This window comes from Zophobas morio, unplaced genomic scaffold (genome assembly GCF_036711695.1).
Source record: "Zophobas morio isolate AGI-343-1 ecotype UQ-CSIRO unplaced genomic scaffold, CSIRO_AGI_Zmor_V1 ptg000108l, whole genome shotgun sequence".
NCBI classification, from domain to species: Eukaryota; Metazoa; Arthropoda; class Insecta; order Coleoptera; family Tenebrionidae; genus Zophobas; species Zophobas morio.
The window spans coordinates 1365379-1384065 of NW_026972213.1; the positions used below are offsets into that span (position 1 = coordinate 1365379).

At 31.4% G+C, this 18687-nt stretch overlaps 1 protein-coding gene across 4 annotated transcripts in view; it reads left to right on the plus strand.

Moving 5' to 3' along the window:
* The first annotated feature begins 893 nt into the window (after positions 1-893).
* LOC135144639 (zwei Ig domain protein zig-8-like) overlaps positions 894-18687 on the plus strand; it is a 412694-nt gene continuing 394900 nt past the window's right edge. For all 4 annotated transcript variants that reach the window (XM_064076682.1, XM_064076683.1, XM_064076684.1 and 1 more), the window contains exon 1: positions 894-1111. The gene's annotated coding sequence lies outside the window, so the exon portion shown is untranslated. The remainder of the gene's footprint in view (positions 1112-18687) is intronic.

Here is an 18687-nt window from a genome sequence, read left to right on the forward strand (position 1 = left end):
TCTTAGATACAAATTAAAATTATGGTGAATGTAGTGCATGTAAACGAAAATATTTCTACTAATTATTTACACTAAATCCGCTCTCTACTTTAAATTTACTTGTAATGGACCACTAGATCTCAAACAAATTAAGTCTGTGGCATCAAAATCTACAAATTTTCGTAAGATTAGGACAACAATTATCTTCAAGACGTTGGTGACATATTAAATAATGTTAAAGATCTATTGAATAATACATGTATTAATAATTATTTAAGCATTACCAGTATATTTTACATGTAATAGTTGCTTTTTAAATTTTTCAAAATATTTCCAGTTTTTAACGTTTTCACAAATATTTCAACTACGTTAAAACTGCATTATTTCTACAAAACTATCACAGATTCGAAACCACAATCGAAATGGATTCTGCTAACGTATTTATTCAGTAAATTTTGTAGGAATCTTTTCTGTTATCTATGTTATGTTATGTAACACACTCTTACATCCTATATTTATGCAGTAATTTTAGCTAGTATTCCCCGTCGTTGACAAAATTATTATATTTATTCATAATTAAACCACTAAATCACAGAGCTCTGAAATTTAATACTTACAATAAAATAGGACATAAATATGAATGTATAAAACAAATCTAGTGAATAAATAAACGTTTTTACTTACATATGCTAGTCCTAAACTTTTAAGGATGTTGAAGTGTGCGAAATCTACAATACCGCGAACAAACACGAAGATATTTCCCTTCAAAATCTAAATGCGCACTTATAACATTCGCAATAGCAGACAAAAGCTCTTCCACTAGTGCCTAAAGCTCGTTTAGTTCGCCCGTTCGCCGCGCATCGCTGGGGCGCTTTAAGCGTTGAGGCTGGGCTGTTCCAGTACCTCGTGGACCACCGTCACGTTCATGTAGAAAAAGCTCCGGGTGTTTTGCGTGCCAATACGAAAATTGCCCCAGTGTTCGCCGCTTAATTGGGGAATGTGCGACCGGGGCGCGTTCGCCCGGAAAAACTAATTCCGGTCGACTCCGTGTCGCTCTCGATGTGAAAACTTTTTTTGAAAAAAATTATGTGATTTTCAAAAATTATGTGCTTGAGCGTCTTCAGTGCTTAAGGTGATGGCAGTATTCAAGTAAAGTGGTGCTATGTCGGCTTTGATTTTTTTCATTAGGCGTGAAAACGCAAAGCGTTGAATTTTCATGAAGCGCATTATTTTGGGGAAATTGCTTCAAATGAGTATTCTGGAGGCGATTAGTATTTACTTTGCGTAATTAAAGATTGTGGGAGGGTGCGTTGCAAAAATAATTTCGTTCAACTCCGGCGTCAACAACAATAAAACAGGGAAGGGTTGAATTGGTTTCAATTAATTTTTTATGGCTTGGATTAGTACAGATTGAACGCAGAATAATTATTATTTACTTGTAAATTACCGAAAGGGTGTTAAATAATAAATTAAGTTAAATTGATCGCAGATGCCGAATAATATTACCACTTCTAAAGCAATTAAAGCATTCTTTTCAAAGAATCTAGCACATTTCGGCTGCAAACAATCGTGGTTGTATTTCAATAATTCATATTTCGCTTTTCACTGTAATCTTGCTTTTGTCCCTCTAAGGGCACTTTAAGGCCACGCCGTTAATGAAGGCTTTTATCTTTATCGCCTAACAAGATACGATCCGACAATTTTTTTATTAAATAACGGCCATATTGAATTTTTGCCCTTCTAAATGTCTTTTATTCCCTACGCCAAACGAGCTTGATTTAAAATAATCCGTTTTAAAAACTGCGTATAATGGCAATGGTTTTCACCGCGATGAAAAATGTTCACTGAAAAGAGGCTTTGATTAGCATAAATAAACGGTTTTAAGTTTAAAAATAGTATCTAAACAAAATATATTGTATTAGAAGCAGAATACGGACTAATACAAAATATATTCTTGTTCGTAAGACCCAAATCTTGCAATTATGATAATTTTAAAATTTAGAGTCACTTTAATTCCACAATTAACACAAATAGGTCGCGCTCCAAAGATGGCTCTACTACGTTATAAGACCTTAACATAAAGCACAAAATTCTAATCCTCTACTCGATTTGTTTTGCGCGAGTAACTTCTTAAAACTCCTAATTTCTGGAATGAATCCGGCTACCTTTGTTTCTCTTGTTTTGTCGAGTTTTGCGAATATCTGTGAAAAGCTTGATCAGAGCAATGCATGAAAGCCTAATTGCGAAACTCCATTAAGTTTAATTTCGATGTAAAACAATGCGTACAAAAATTTTGCAGTAGATATAGTACTTCGGCGCGAACAAAGGACACCTTTCAAGAATAAACAAAACCCGTTCAAAGCAAAATAAAATTGGGCTTTGTAAAATACGTTCTGTGTAAATGTGTAAGCATCTTAATTAAAACGAGGAATTCAGAACAGTCCCTTCTTAGTTGAACAGAATATACATGTGAAAAATATAATTATATATAATAATAATAATTAAAATTTTTGTTGTATCTAGAATTAATTATTATAGTAACTATAATATAATAATAAGAGTTGGAATACAAACTTTCAAAATGCTATCGAGAACAAGCTCGTTTCTTTTCGAATTCATCAACGCTCAAGTGACACCCGATAACTCGTTCATAATGAAAAAGTCTTTAGATAGGAAGAATGATCAACACTTTAATAATTGCATTATTTTGTAGTTATTTCAACGATGTTTAAAAATAAAAATTACTATTTATAACAGTTCATGAAATTTGGTTATTGTAAGCTATGAATAGAGCCTTTTTTTTGTTAAAACTAGAAACGGAAATAAAACGGGAAGGTTATGTAACAAGGTTATGTCAAGATACATTAAATGAATACATAAATATTATTCTTGCATGTTCTTGATAGATTTGTTAGATAGCGTGAAAACATTCATTACTAACATAAAAATTTGCTTAAAAACACCCCGCAAAACATGAATATTTTTTCCTTCTGTTTTTTCAAATGTAATATAGGTACATGGTTCCTTTTGTAGCGAACAGAAAGCATTTATTATGGTTACGTGCGTAACTACAACCGAATTAAATAATTTCGTATCTTGAAAGAGTTACGATATTTCTTGTAAAAAATGTAGAGGAAACGTATGTTAGTAGAATGTTTATGAAAGCATGTAGTTTATTTAGAACACAATTAAAATATTTAATTAACAAAATAAAAAAAAAATGCTAAAAAATAACCGCTCTCTCTGATTTTTCGCTTAATGTCAATGTATTGTGTTTAATTAATAATAAGATGAGTAACTCATAATTTATTTACTGGTAAATTCAATATATCTGGACAAATTGAGTATATTTATATATAGCTTATTCTACAGAAATTTAAAAATATTCAAACACTGTGCGATCCTCCACTTAACTGTCAAATCATGTTATTCATAAACTAAAACTGACTAAATAAATTTAAAAATACATATAAGAAAATTGCTGTGTAAAAATGGTTTAAAAGGTCGGTTGAACTGCACAGAATAATTCTTAATATACCCGAGAACAGGAGGACGTGTTAAAGTTTAATAACAATAATAATAATAAATTATGAATTTTTGGAAATTTTGTTTTCAAAAATAGCGGGGTATTTTGAATTGTTTCACACAATTCGGCCATTGGTCAAGATTTTCCACAGTTGTTGTATATTCTAAAGCAAAAGACTAGAGAAATAAATTTGAAAAATTTAATCTAGATATCTAAGATTAGAATGCATTTTTGGACGTACATGTATCGAAAAATGAATTATTTTTCTTGGGTCGATTTATAAACTTGCCGCGGACGTTGCTGTTCGCCGTTGACGTAAGATAAATACGCAGCGAAGGTATGCGTCGTTTATATCATCCGTTGACGTTGCCGCTGAAATTTGACGTGCGCTATGACCAACTTTTAACTTTCGCCGTTACGTTGCCGTTGACGTTGGGTTTTCAACCAATCAAATTGCGGTAGCAGGCAAAATATAAACCCCGCCCACCCACCCCATCTCAATTCGATGAGTTTTTTTTATTCTTAGAAACTTAAAACACGTTTAAAATGGTAAATTTTTTTACGTAAATATGGATTTTGCAATTAGGCTCCGCCCTTAGGTCTGCCGACGAATGAAAACTTCATTACTGTTTAGATCAGGGCAGGTATGTGTGGAACTTAATCTTTGGCTTTAATTTTTTCTTAATATATACAGTATTCTTAGATTAACATGATACTCGAAAATATGTCTTACATGGTAATTTCTTATACAGAAATAACAAGGATTTTCCATTTAAATTCCACCCCTTTGGCTCTCGGCAATTAAAAAAAAACATCACAATTGAGATAGGGTGGGTGGGTGGGGCTTATATTTTGCCTGTTTTCTTAATATACGTAGTCGTCTTTTTAGAACAAAAAACGTAGAACCTATTTAAAAGGGTAAATTCTTGTAGACAAATATGGATCTTGCGATCCTCGATCTGATAACCAATGAAAAATTCATCACAATTGAGAATTGCGATCGGGGCGGGTATGGGTGGCGCCTAATCTTTGACTTTATTTTATCTTAATATACGTAGTATTCTTTGAACAACACGATACTCAAAAACATGTTCTTAATATCTCGCACAGAAATAAGGATTTTGCAGTTAAGCTCCGCCTTCTTGGCTCACAACGAATAACAAAAACCATCACAATTGAGACAGGGCGGGTGGGCGGGGCTACATTTTGCCTTTCTTTTTTCTTAATATGTGTAGACATATTTCGACAACAAGAAACTTAAAACATGTCTAAAATGGTAAATTTTTTTAGTAATCAACTTAAAGTTACTATCAACGGCAACTTGGCAACGAAGTTTATAAATGAAAATTTTCAGCTCTAAAAGGAACATCAGCAGGAACAACAACTGAAACGGGAACTTAAACGTCAACACTTTTAGATTTATATCAGAATCATTCTACAAATTTCAAAATTTTTCTTTTAATTTGTTTCCAAAACAAAACTTAATGAAGATATTTTTTCTTAAAAAAAATATATTGTATACACCTGGTTTCCAAGCTGTTTACTTTTTCTTTATCCTTTACACAGTTAGTTACACACAATGCTTTATTTTATGTTTTAAACGATATTTTATTTATAAATCTGTCTTTCTGATTGTTTCAAATTTAATTGAAATTTAAAGATTAATAAGATATACTTTTTCCATTACAAAAATCGATACGAGGAACATACGATAATTTTTGTACGAATTACATTTCGGTTGAGCAATACGTATTTATTTGTGTAACTACTAAAAGGTAGCAAGTTTTCGTATCACTGTTTGCTTGTTGAACATCTAGACGTCATTTGTAAATCAGTGGAAATCATAATGTTAAGCTTGCCTTTAATTTTAAATTATATCGTAATTATATTTGTTATACCAATTTTATGTTATTTTCGCTGTATTTATTCATCACAAAGTAACATTTTTCACTGTGATATCAAAAAACCGTAGGGGCACAAAATAAATTATTTGACATTTGTAACATGTACTGTTCATTAGTATTCTACATTTTCGTTCTAGGCGAATGAAAAAATTGGATATCGGATGATTTGTGGCGCAGAACATCGTTTAATAAATAACACAGTCTGAATGTGCAAAAATCAATAGTGCAAAAAAAAAACTTTTCATTTGTAACAGATAAAATCGTTCATGTGCTCATTCAATGTGCTAAAATTATTTACGACTATTTAATTTTAATATTCGTGGAGTGTCACTGTCATACTCGAGTGAACGAAAATAAAAATTACCGAAAAAAATTAAGTATCTACAAGTGCAATAAGTAAATATTTTAAGGTGGAATTTAGTTGAGCCAAAAAATTTTTATTTAGAGTAGGCTATGATCACCGAGTGTGATGGCCACAACATAGTCTACCCTAAATGCAAATTTTCTGGATCATATATATATATATATATATATATATATAATAAAATAGTAGGTATCATGAAATAACAAACAATTTTTGGGTACAATTTCAACATTGGTCAATAACAAATCGGAAAAATATTGCAGTGGTTGTGATTTTACTGCGTTTATAAAATAACCATTTCAAGTTACAAGTAACCACATCTTTTTATGAAATCAAAAATACATTTACCATATTTTTGCAGTAGCGTTAATTGAACGGAAATTGTTATTTTTGGCAACTCTTAATCATACATTAAATCAATAACTCTAACTTAATCAAAAATATATTTTTCCAAAATTTTAAACCTACTTGGTCTCATATTTAGTTAAAAAAGCACTAACCCTAAAGTAGTACATTTTATAAGTATTTTACGTTACTCTGACTGCGCGGATTCATCATTTTTCTCTGTGATTTCGAGCACTACAAGCAGACAACTTAAATTAGTTAACACTTGTAATGTGTCCGGTTTTGTAGCATTCTACATTTTTGTCTGCTCGAATAAAAAAATTGGATATCGGGCGGTTTATGGCGCAGAACATCGTCTAATAAATAACACAGCCTGAATTTGCAAAAATCAATAATCCCAAAAAAAATTCTTTTACATTTGTAACCGCCAAAATAATTCATGTGTGTCTTAATACTGATACTAAATTATCACACTATTTCTTGCTGTCAATGGTACATTTTTAAAGAGTAGTTAAAATTATTGCAGACGCGCAGATTGTGTGGTGCCGAGCTTGTGTATTCGAAAATAATAATTTATAGTCCATTTAATTTATAGGACACTATCTCTATATGTGCATCGTATAAATTACGATTTCGGATATTTAGCGGAATGAATTACGGTTACTTTTCAAGTGCGTTTATATTACAAAAACATCCATTTGAACCTGGATATAAAACATTTTCCGAATTAAAAATATCAGCTCTTGTTTAATGCAGTTAGTTTTGTTATAAAATCCGTTGTTATTTCAAAATTGAACGAGCGAATTAATGTTAAAATAAGTCGCCTCGTTGATACTCTAATAAAATAAAAATAAAGTTTCAATCCTGATTGCTGCTCCATTTTTATGGTCTTTAAGGCTGCTGTTTCTGCATATTATATATTTTGTGGGTATTTCTGTAAGATAATCAGCTCGCGTATTATTGGGTCAAGTTATACTTTTTAGTGCTGCCATATGAAGCGTCCATAATGAAACCCCTTTTCCCTATCTTTATTACAAAGCTTGATAACATCCGGCAACTTTTTTATTAAAAGAGCCATATTGGATTTTTACGCCTCTGAATAGCTCTTTTATGTAGCAATAACTATTCACAAAAATAAATGTACCCAAAAAACATACACACTTTCGCGAATATTTTTCCTATACAGGATCACCTACACATTTTTCAGTAACTCGACACGAAACGTGAGCTTAGCTGCTATCACTTTTCATGAGGAAGTAAAGCCGTGCTACGAAAATTTGTTGCAGTTGAACTTTTAACACAAAGGAATTGCTTGATGTTTCGCTTTATTGTATTTTGATTAATCATGATACCAAAGCGGTATATTTTGCGAAAGAATGAAACCTTGGTAATTGCGTAGCGGCAAACATCACCTCACCGCGAGAATTAAGACGTAAAGCCCGCCACACTTTTCAAGGGTGTCAACTTAAAAGCACTTCGGCAAACGCAATAAATCACTATTTTTTTCTTTTTCTATTGATATTCCTAGACCACAAAATCCCCATTAATTTTCTTATGGACACAACAACAATTCTCCGTTTGCGCCAAGAACTTTACCAAAAATAAAACGTATCCCGAGGCTAATCCATTCGAGTCACGTGACAGGCTTTTAAAAGCCGCCTCTCGTATTCCAACATCAGAATGAATCTTCTCACAATTCTGTTTGAGACTTTTTTCAGTTTTTTCCCCGAATTCGACACATGCCATCAAATATACCAATCATCCACCACGAAATATTTTATTCATGAATTCCTTGCTTGTGAAATTATCAATTTTTATGAATGTTCTGTTTTTAGCAAAGTGGAAGATAAAAAATATCGGAAATGCGGTGCTGGCGGCTAAATGTACATTTTTCAGGCAGGAAAATTTTAAATATATAAAATGTAGGCTTTTATAGCAGGTTTTCGGTGGAATGGATGCTTTTAATATGTGCGTGTTTTTTTATTTGCTGCCATACATTTCAGAGGAAATAGAGTTACATTATTTAACATTATTATTGGTGGTTATTTCCACAAAGCGTTTACAAACGAAAACGTTAAAAAAATAAAAAAATATTACATTATTTAAAGTCATCGAGATTTTTTTCCAATAATTTGCTTATAAGTAAAGATAGGCGCCTAAAAAGGCAGAAACCATGCTCACTTATTGCCGTCTAACAGTACACAAGAGATGGAAAAATTAGGAAACGACAATGACGTTGAGTTGGACGACAATGTTTTCGTGATGTATAAAGAATAATTAATCTATATTTTACAATGTTATTACTGTAGATATAACATAAATGTATATATTATAATATGTAGGTATATAATTTTATCCAGTAATTGTGGATCACCGAAACGCCATGTATTAGGTAATTATATAGGCTGTTAAATTACCTATGTGCTTTATTACAGTAATTAAGCATTTAATATTTATGACAATAACTAAAATTATTATTAAAGCAATTTTAATGTTAATTTAAAATGATAATTGGAAAAAGTATCAGTAACATACAACAAATACCGTAGTTGTTTTATTTATAACAGGGTATAACAAGATAAAATAATATTATTGACAAATATTATATAAATACCCCGTATGTGATTTTTCATATGTGTATTTAATATGTCCAAAGAGAGTTAACTTCTTTGTTCTACAGTTTGTAAATTAATTCTAAATGTGATTTTTAACCAACAGTACTTCCATAACTACTTGGCTTCAGTACACTTACCTAAAGGAAGAAAAATAAGAAAATTATAATTATACTAAATTATTGCACACGCTATACTTGATAGTTTTTAATTTTATATAGAAACTTGATTTAATTTTTTATTAATTTCTGGATAAATGTTGCATTAAAACCAATTTATTGAATAACGTTATTATGTGCGAGAGTGAATTAAAAATGACAGTGTGGCTTAGGGCATTTTCTATTACACACCCTATACATTTCTAAATTAGTACAATAACGCAAAATAGAATTTAAAAAACAAACTGTAAAAATGCTCACAATAAAAACCGAAATTCTGAAACAAATTATTTTTTTTAATTTTAATGAGGTACTAATGTGTTCTTGGCAGTTGATTTGCCTGTCCTTATAAGACACAAATTAGTTGTCTCGAATAAGTAATTACCTACCTTTGTCTTTTACTTTTCGAATGATAGCTGAAAGAAACATTACAACACGAGCTTTTAACCCGTATTTAATGTAATGTTTCCTTGGCGTTTCACGGCATGTAAAACAATAAAATACGGATTTCTTGTTGCTGTTTGTTTGTCTGAATGTCTTCCATTTGTTTCCCAAACAATTAACAGTAAAACGGCGAAGAAAATTTTTTCACACTCATAATAAAACGACTGATGACTTTCCGAACATTTTGTAATAAATATTACTTTATATTTGTGTTGCATAACGAACTCCCGTGGATCAAAAGCTATTAAATAAAATTTATTTATTCATGCACTCTAGAACATTAACGACGTCATATCCTTAGGAAGGAGCTTTTATATTTTACACAGGATATTTTAAATTTTAACGTGTAAATCAATATATTTTATCGATTATCTCAGAAACAGCTCGTCTGTTTTGCTGATATCTAGGACAGTGAGACCTTATGGTTAGTGATATCATATATACAGGCGAATCAATAAGATTGCATTCCTCGATATCTCATTAATTACAGACGCCTGCAACGAAAAACCTGCTTTAAAATGGATAGATGAATCCGATAAATTCCGGATGCTGATTACCGTAAAAAATAGTTAAAAAATTCAATCGCGTACAGTTAAAAAACAATGAAAACGAAAAATTTCATCGAATGTTTCAATATTAGCACGTTGAAAAAAATACGATTGCAGACTTTCAGTGGTTTGAAATTGAATAAAATATTTGTAATGACCATCAGATAATTGAGGAAGTCAAAAACGAAGAAGTAGTGTCAAACTGAAATAATAATGAGTTTGATAATATTCAAAGTTTTCTTTAATATGCTTTATTTCTTAAATTCTAATTTTTGTATTTTTTCCGAATAAACCTTAGGTGATACCACAGTTTTTGCTGTTTAAATAAGTTAAGAAAATTTTGACTTTTTATAAATTAATGAGAAAATCCACAATTTATTATTATTATTATTACATGGTTTGTTTTGCTTTAGTAATACTTTTTTATTTTTAGAATTACTTACACAAAATATTGTTACAAAATTAACAAATTAACTATGTGTTTTGTTTATTGCATGAAAAAGACTCATTTAATTTCGTAGCCAAATTTAAAAATCAATACACTCAGTCAAAGTAACATAACGTGCTTATCAACTAGAAAGTAATTCCATTTTGAAATTTCATCTTTGAACCACCGTCACACGAGTAACTTTCCTGTCAATATTATTTATTATTTATCAAAGTACAACTTTTTTAATAATGCTCTTTTTTAAAGTAAGCAAAGGAAGTATTGTAATCGAGTCCGAGTTGTATTTATATTAGGTATACAATGTAGATGGTAAAACGCTAACCAAACCGAATGCTTTGAAATCTTCCATATGGTTTACAGTTATGATAAGCATGATAGTTTTTATTCAAAATATATTTACTTGTCCCCTCCAAAAAATTGATGACGTCACCTGAAAAGTTTGCTGCATAAATCCTATCTAAAATGTAGAAAATATGATGAGTCTGTACTTGTAATTTATCGTCCCATTCATATTTTTTGGATTTGCATATACAGCGTGACTCAAAAAAATTAATGAATGCGTAAATTTATTTTATTGATTAAATCAGGAACTACAAAACCAAATGCTTTGAAATTTTGGACATGTTTTAAAATTATCATAGGCATGGTAAATTTTTGATCAAAATACATTTGCTCACCCCCCCTAAAAAATTTATCACGTCACCCCAAAATTTTTCCAAAAAAATGTGCATTGTGCAAAGTATGAGTAGTCTATAACAGTGATTTATCACTGCATAAATATTTTTTAGATTTGCTTATACGGGGTGTGTGAAAAAAATTAATGGCTGAGTCAATTTATGTTATTGATTAAATCAAGAATTGCAAAACTGAATACTTGGAAATCTTGACGTTTTGGAGTTATTGTAAGCATGGTAACTTTTTAATGAAAATGTATCTGTTTATCAAGCTCAAAAAATTGATTACGGCATCTCCAAATTTTCACGAATAAATTCTTTCGCAAATGTGCAAAATATGAACAGATTTTTAATCATTTTAGGGCGATAAACTCATTCAAATCAAACAAATGTGTACGTGACATTCTCCCGATGTAATGGATTCCCGTTGATAATGTGGTGTAAATAGTTTTTTGCACTCATAACCTTTTTTGATGACCTTGGCGCATTCAACAGCATGCGGGACGCCGAATATCACGCACAGATGCGTTTTGCTATGAAGTCGTTGTTTATAAATAAAGCTGGGCGGTCGAAATTTATTCATCCTATCTACCCCTCTGAAGTGCGCCCGGTGCATCCTTGCTGTACTCGCTTCTCGCTTTCCAATTGTGCATCATTTTTAAAAATTTACAGAAATAGTTTTTTTTCAGCGAGAGAGACACTTGAGTATTATTAAAAATATTATTATTATTATGTGATGGATATGGATTTTAAAATCATCAACTGTCGTTCAGTTAACGTTAGTTTTATAATTTTCTTCGCGATGCGTAACATCTGTTGCGAACCACTGGTCTGCCGTGGTCCATACGCAGCGAATAAATTTCTACCGCCTCCCCGTATTTTTTTTACAATTACACTACATCTATCCAAACTGATATATGTGTCCTTGCAAAAATGTTACTGACGTCATCGCAAAAATTTTTTAAAATGCTCCACTACAAAAATGTAATGAGTAGAGAGCGGAAAATATGCAGCAAAATTTTGAAAAATATGATCATATGATATGCACCAAATTTATGCAAATATGCAGTAACTTTCATAATATATGCAGAGATATGCAGTTGCATATGCCCCAAAAATTAAAAAAAAAAACTTAATAAGCGAACTAAATTTATTTATAAAATTCAAAAACAGGTTTCCCGAGCTTACGTTTTATTACAAAAAATACATAAATCACATTGCAAAGTGTTTAATTACATCTCACTAGCACATAAATCACGTTTTTAAAGATAATATTCTTGTACTAAAAAATAAATATAAACAGATTAAAAAATAGTAGTAATCCACTATTTAATTACTTCCTACTATTTTGGTAACAATTTTTTTTTTAGATATTTTTCGAAATATTCTAACAAAAAGTTTTTCCGGTGATTCTAAAGTAAATGTATTAGCAAATAGAAAAACTGCGTACTACGTCCACAGATGTAAAAATACTGGTTTTAGGGCAGGCGCGACAAAACACAGTTCGTTCCTGAAGAATAAGTTCAGGAAAAGGTTTAATCCATAAATTAATTTGAGTTATCTTCGACATATTGATACACCTGTATCCCTTTAAATGATTTCAATACAAACTCACGATGAAAAATAATAGTATAACGTCCCTTCAACCACCACTATACGTACCATTAGTACACTTAACTAACGAACAAAAATATTGGGAAGGAACGGTATTTCAAAAGTAATTAGGGGGCGAATTTACCTGGAAGGATGGCTTAACACCCAGTGCTGTCTCCAAACTACCATAAAACCCAAACCTTTTCTAGTTATTTGAAGCTCAGGACAATATTTGCAATATGATTAATAAAATTTCGTTTTTGTAGATAAATGCCGATAGAATGACAATAATTTTTTTTGCAAATTAGCACAAAAATTGATAAAAATGCAAAATATGCACCCGTTCGGTGAAATATGCAGCAGAAGGCAAATATATGCAAATATGCAATTTTTTTATAGCTGTATTCATTTTTAATTAGCATGATTCGTTCACATATTAAATAACAAGACTTATATGCAAAAAATAGCGGATATGCAAATTTCATAAAATCCGCTCTCTAGTAATGAGAAAAAAAAAACATAATAGGCATGCCGTCGTTACGTTGCCGAAATCGAAGGAAGTACTGTCTAAACTCTTCACTGTTTCAGGAAAACTCGTAATTGCATTTCTAATGCACTGTTCACACATTCTAGTTTCAAAAAAAAATTGTAAACTGCAGCAAACTATGTATTAAGGAGAAAAACAATAATTCACAGGATAGAACGACACTCACGAATGAGGTTAGGACGGTTAGTGTGGTGTCAAAAAACTTAATTTTTTGACACCATTTGGTGCACTAGTTGCACTAGTAACTATTACATTTTCCCCATATTGGGTGACTAACTGATTAATGTTATGTCGTGTGCGAACATTGATTTCACTATTAATTAAAGATTAATCAGTATATTATTATTAATTAAATACTCATGCAGCAATTATTGCAAAATGTATCTGTATTCATTTTAAAGCTTATATTTATACATATATTAAATGCAGTTCAGGCATAACTATTATGCATAAAAATCTACACAGCGATTATTGTGGTACATACTCTTTATGGAAATTAACAGAATCATTTAAAAATAAAATAATTTGAATTGCTCATTATTCTCATTAATTAACACGTTCCAGTGGAGAACATATTTTTCTCTTGATGAAAACGCATTCTATAAACCCTTCAGCCAATTGACAAATATTGGCAGTTCCTGAATGTTTGATTCTGCAGTCTCGGCTTTTACGAGGGTGAATTTATTTCCTCGTAATATTAGATATTGTATCTAAATTACCCACATTTGTATGAAGTGGCATTGATTTAACCTCTCAATGAAGCAAACAGGATTTTTCAGGTCTTTTATTACAAGATTTCGTGATTAAGTCGCTGCTTAATCGTAGCAGGAAATTAGCTGCACGACTTCTACCACACAAGTTTTATTAAAACATCGTACGCTGTTGTGATCCCTTATGGTTAAAAAAGGGAGCGAATTTTTCAGGAACAGATTTCGACGTTAATTATGATTATCGATTTCCTAACTCCGCAACCGGGTAGATGTTATCATAAATTTCCGTTTTAATATGTACAGCAGCAGTTTCTTTGTCCATAAATTTTAATTCACAGATGGATTACGGAATAAGTAATTTCATTCCTCGACGACTATAACTTTTGTATCCGCAAAATTGCTGAAGACGCATAAATCTGAACACTTTTTATTGATAGCATAAAAAATGGGGGCTTGAGTGTATCCATAAAGATAGGACCGAGCTTGGGATTTGGCCCAAGATAAACAAGACTTTGTTTTCACATTACGTGTTGGGACCCAGTATATCCCGCTTTAAAAAAAAATAATTAAGTAAATCTTCTTTACAGGGGTGCGAAAATTTCATCAAGAACCTTTTTGGTGAAACAGAATTATTAATTTTCCCTGGTAATAATCTAGTCCGTCAGCGACTTGTATTTCCAGATGGATACCTTAATACAAAATTCACTAGCACGAAAAGCAATATTTTAAATTATTTACAGATACCTATGGTGTTTTTATTCCGTTTTAAAATATTTGCAAATATGCCATGCTTCCACTTTAATATTAATTCCACCCTCACGTGCATTTTAATATTTAAAATTTCAACCCACACTCTAAATCTAACCGAGGCCCTCAAGCTTTCGACTTTTTCTGTTTATGACCATCAAAGCTCTCGCAAAGCTTATTAAAAGAAGTTTGTGTAGATATTTTCTTCTCTGAGTAATTAATAAATAAATTTAATTTATCATTGCAGAAATAAGCTTAATTAAACATGGCAGTGTGTTTAAGACACTTGAGAGTAATATTTAATCAAGCGTTAAACTTCAAACAAAATCGCTGGCGAAAATGCTATGCAAATTCAGCTTCTCAGATTATAATATTTAAGAAAACGCCACGAAATCTTATTATTTATTAAAACTGTTGTTTGTATGAGAAATTAATGCCGATAAATGAATCAAAATCAAGCCGATGTAAATAACACTACGCTAACAACTATTTTAGATTTTAGCAATCTAGAGTATAAATTAACATAACTATATTTCTCTTTTAGAATTTGTTCTACCCCATCGAGATTTACAAGCTGTATTATATTTATCATAGAGATATTTTACAAAATATTATAGCATTTTTAAATATGCCATATGAATTTACATATTTGAAACGACTGCAATCTAAAAAAATTGATGGAAAGTTGTTTCCATAGAACTTCCCTTGCTCCTGAAGTACAATGAAACATATCCAGCATTTTCGAGTTGAGTTTTTCCTTTACACAATTTTGTAAAAACTAATGACGTCATCAACATTTTTGCAAGAACAAGTATATCAACTTGAATTGGTACGATGCAATACTAAAAATATCAATATTGTATTTAATGCAGTGATAAATCACAAGTGAACACTCATCATAGTTTGCACATTTTGGGTAGAATTTATTCGGCAAAATTTTGAAATGACGTCATCAATTTCTTAGGGGGAATAAATAGATATATTTTGATTAACAATTTACCAACAACTTTAACACGTCTGCAAGATTTCAAAATATTTAGTTTTGCAATTCTTGATTTATTCAATAAAATAAATTGACTGAAGTATTCTTTTTGAGTGACACTGTCTAAGCAAATCTAAAAAATGAGGCACGGCGGGGGGGACTCAAAATTTCCGAACCAAACTCTTGTTTGACGTGTTCTGTCGCTTCTGGAGTCGGGATGGGCGCAAAACTTTCCGAACAAGCTGTACATGTTTGACGTGTTCTGCCGCTATTGGAGCGTTTTGAAACGAAATCAAAATATTCTATGACTGACTGAATTAGAGGTGGGAATTTTCAAGTTTTTATGAACCGTCTCGGTTCGATAATAACTAGCACGGGGTTGGTTTGTGAACCACATTTCAATAGGTGGTGTCAATTGGTTGGTCAAGCATATACTCGTATTGTGCATATCCTCGGTTTGGTCCGAATGCCCAATAATCTGGGTTCGGTCTGGCCCGAACGTACGGTTATCTAAGCTCATCGTATTTGTCGTCTAGATTTAAGTTCGGTTTACTCCAGCACAAGATCTTGGTGATATCGCACATTACATACAGACATAACTTCTTAAGTTTTGCTATAAATAAGTCGGAATTTTTTCGAGTTGTCTCCATAACAAAAGTGTCTAAGTCAGCTAACAATGAGTAAAAAAACGAAATCTCATTTTTGAGACTAGAAATGTATTAAGAATATCCTCTTATGACATTAGCATTCGTAAAATTTGTTGGAAATTCATTCTTTAGAGCATAATTTTTGGTGTGTTTGCAGATTTTCTAATATTATACATTTTCGTAAAATCAGTCTTCCATTCGACCCTCTTAATGCTCCGTCCACATTTTCGTACCCACGTATGTGCTTATTTACTATGGGCTCAGCCGAGCTCGATTCGTGCCCCAGTAGACTAGTTCGGCTTCCATTTCTACCACAATAGTTTTTATGTCCCGTCTTGCCGTGCTAGTAGGGCAAAGTGTGTAGAACAAACCCGTTTATAATTATTTTCTCATAAATTTTATTACATTTTACAAAGTTATGAATAATTATGCGTTGTCCACCTGCTGTTATGTTCGTGGAAGGATAACAATTTTTAATGACGTGAAAATATGACTATATAATAATAAAGTGGCATGTAAATTCATATTTTTCTTTGCATTAAAAAATACATCTGGGGCAAAAACAGTCATCATTTTAAAGTTTTTGTATTTCTTTCTACACAGCAAGAAAAAATATATTCTGAGGAAACTAAATGTATCGATTTTTATTAGGTACATAATTTCCGTAATTACCAGACCGATTGTTGTCAAATTTAGGAATAAAATATATAACCAAAATTTGGCTACTCATCCCCCATCAAAAACGGGGTGACGTGATCTCCAAAATTTACAGTAATAACTAATGATATTTAAATTTCATAAAATAAGATACTCTTGTACTCGTAGTTTATGAATCCGTTTTGAGGTTTTACTCTCGATATCCAGATTTTTAGAAAGAAATCAAAATTTTATATCAACATTTTGTAATTTAACTTATTACAAACGTTTTAAAGTATCGTAAGCAGGGTAAATCATTAATCAAAATTTATCCGTTTATGCCATCTCAAAAAATTGGTGACGTTATCTCAGAATTTTGCCGAATAAAAAAATGCAAAATATTAGAAGTTTATACTTGTAGTTTAATTAGAGTGGGTACGCATTTTTTTAAATAATTTACACAGGCTGACTCAAAAAAATTAATCAATGATGCAATCTGTTTAATTCATCAAATCAAAAACGGCTCAACCCAATTTGAATACACTATTGTTAGTATTATACTGGATCTATTGAAATCAATATATGTTGATGACGCCCTCATAAAATTTTGTTATGGGAAAACTCACTTTTAACATGCACTGTGCATGTTTCTTTACCTGTGCTTTAATGGTCCACACATTTTCGAGGAATCTGTATTTGCTCGTCTGTACTTCAGGGGCAAGGGAAGTTCTGTATAAATAAATTTAGACCAATTTTTTGATGTACGAATCGTCAGGGCGGTTTTCTATTGAGCACCCCTCGCATTTAATAAAACAACAAATAATTAACGTGCTTACGGGTCTTATCAAAATTTACTTTCCTTTCTTTTTCAATTTTTAAAATGGATAGTAACTTTCATGTTCAAGGTTTGTATTTAAAGAGGTTGTACAAGAAAAGTGGAGAATTTAAGTTGATTACTACAAAAATTCACCATTTTAGATATGTTTTATCTTATTGTCGAAATAAGTCTACACATACTAAGAAAAAAAGAAAAATGTAGCCCCGCCCACCCGCCCATCTCAATTGTGATGATTTTTTTTTTATTAGTCGTAAGCCAAGGGGACGGAGCTTAACAGCAAAATCCTTATTTCTCTATGAGAAATTACAAAAATATGTTTTTGAGTATCATATTGTCCAAAGAATACTATGTATATTAAGAAAAAAAATAAAGCCAAAGACTAGGCCCCACCCATGCCCGCCCCGATCTCAATAGTAATGAGGTTTTCATTCGTTGGCAGATCTAGGGGCGGAGCCTAATTGCGAAATTTATATTTCTTCACAAAAATGAACCGTTTCAAACGTGTTTTAAGTTTCTAAGATAAAAAGATCATCACGATTGAGATGGGGAGGGTTAGCGGGGTTTATATTTTGCCTTTTTTCTTAATATACATAGTATTCTTTGAACACCATACTCTAAAGCATGTTTTTAATTTCTTATAAAGAAATAAGTATTTTGCAGTTAGCTAATCATCACAATTAAAATAGGGTGGGTGGGCGGGCTTACAATTTGCCTTTTTGTTTTAATATGTGTAGACTTCTGTTCACAACATGAAACTTAAAGCATGTTTAAAATGGAAAATTTGTATAAGGAAATATCGATTTTGTAATAGGCTTCGCCCCATAATTGCAAAATCCATATTTCCTTACAAAAACCATTTTAACCATGTTTTAAGTTTCTTATTATGAAAAGATGGCTATGTATATTAAGAAAAAGAAGGAAAAATATAGCCCCGCCCACTCGCCCTATCTCAATTCTGATGATTTTTTTTATTTGTCGTAAACCG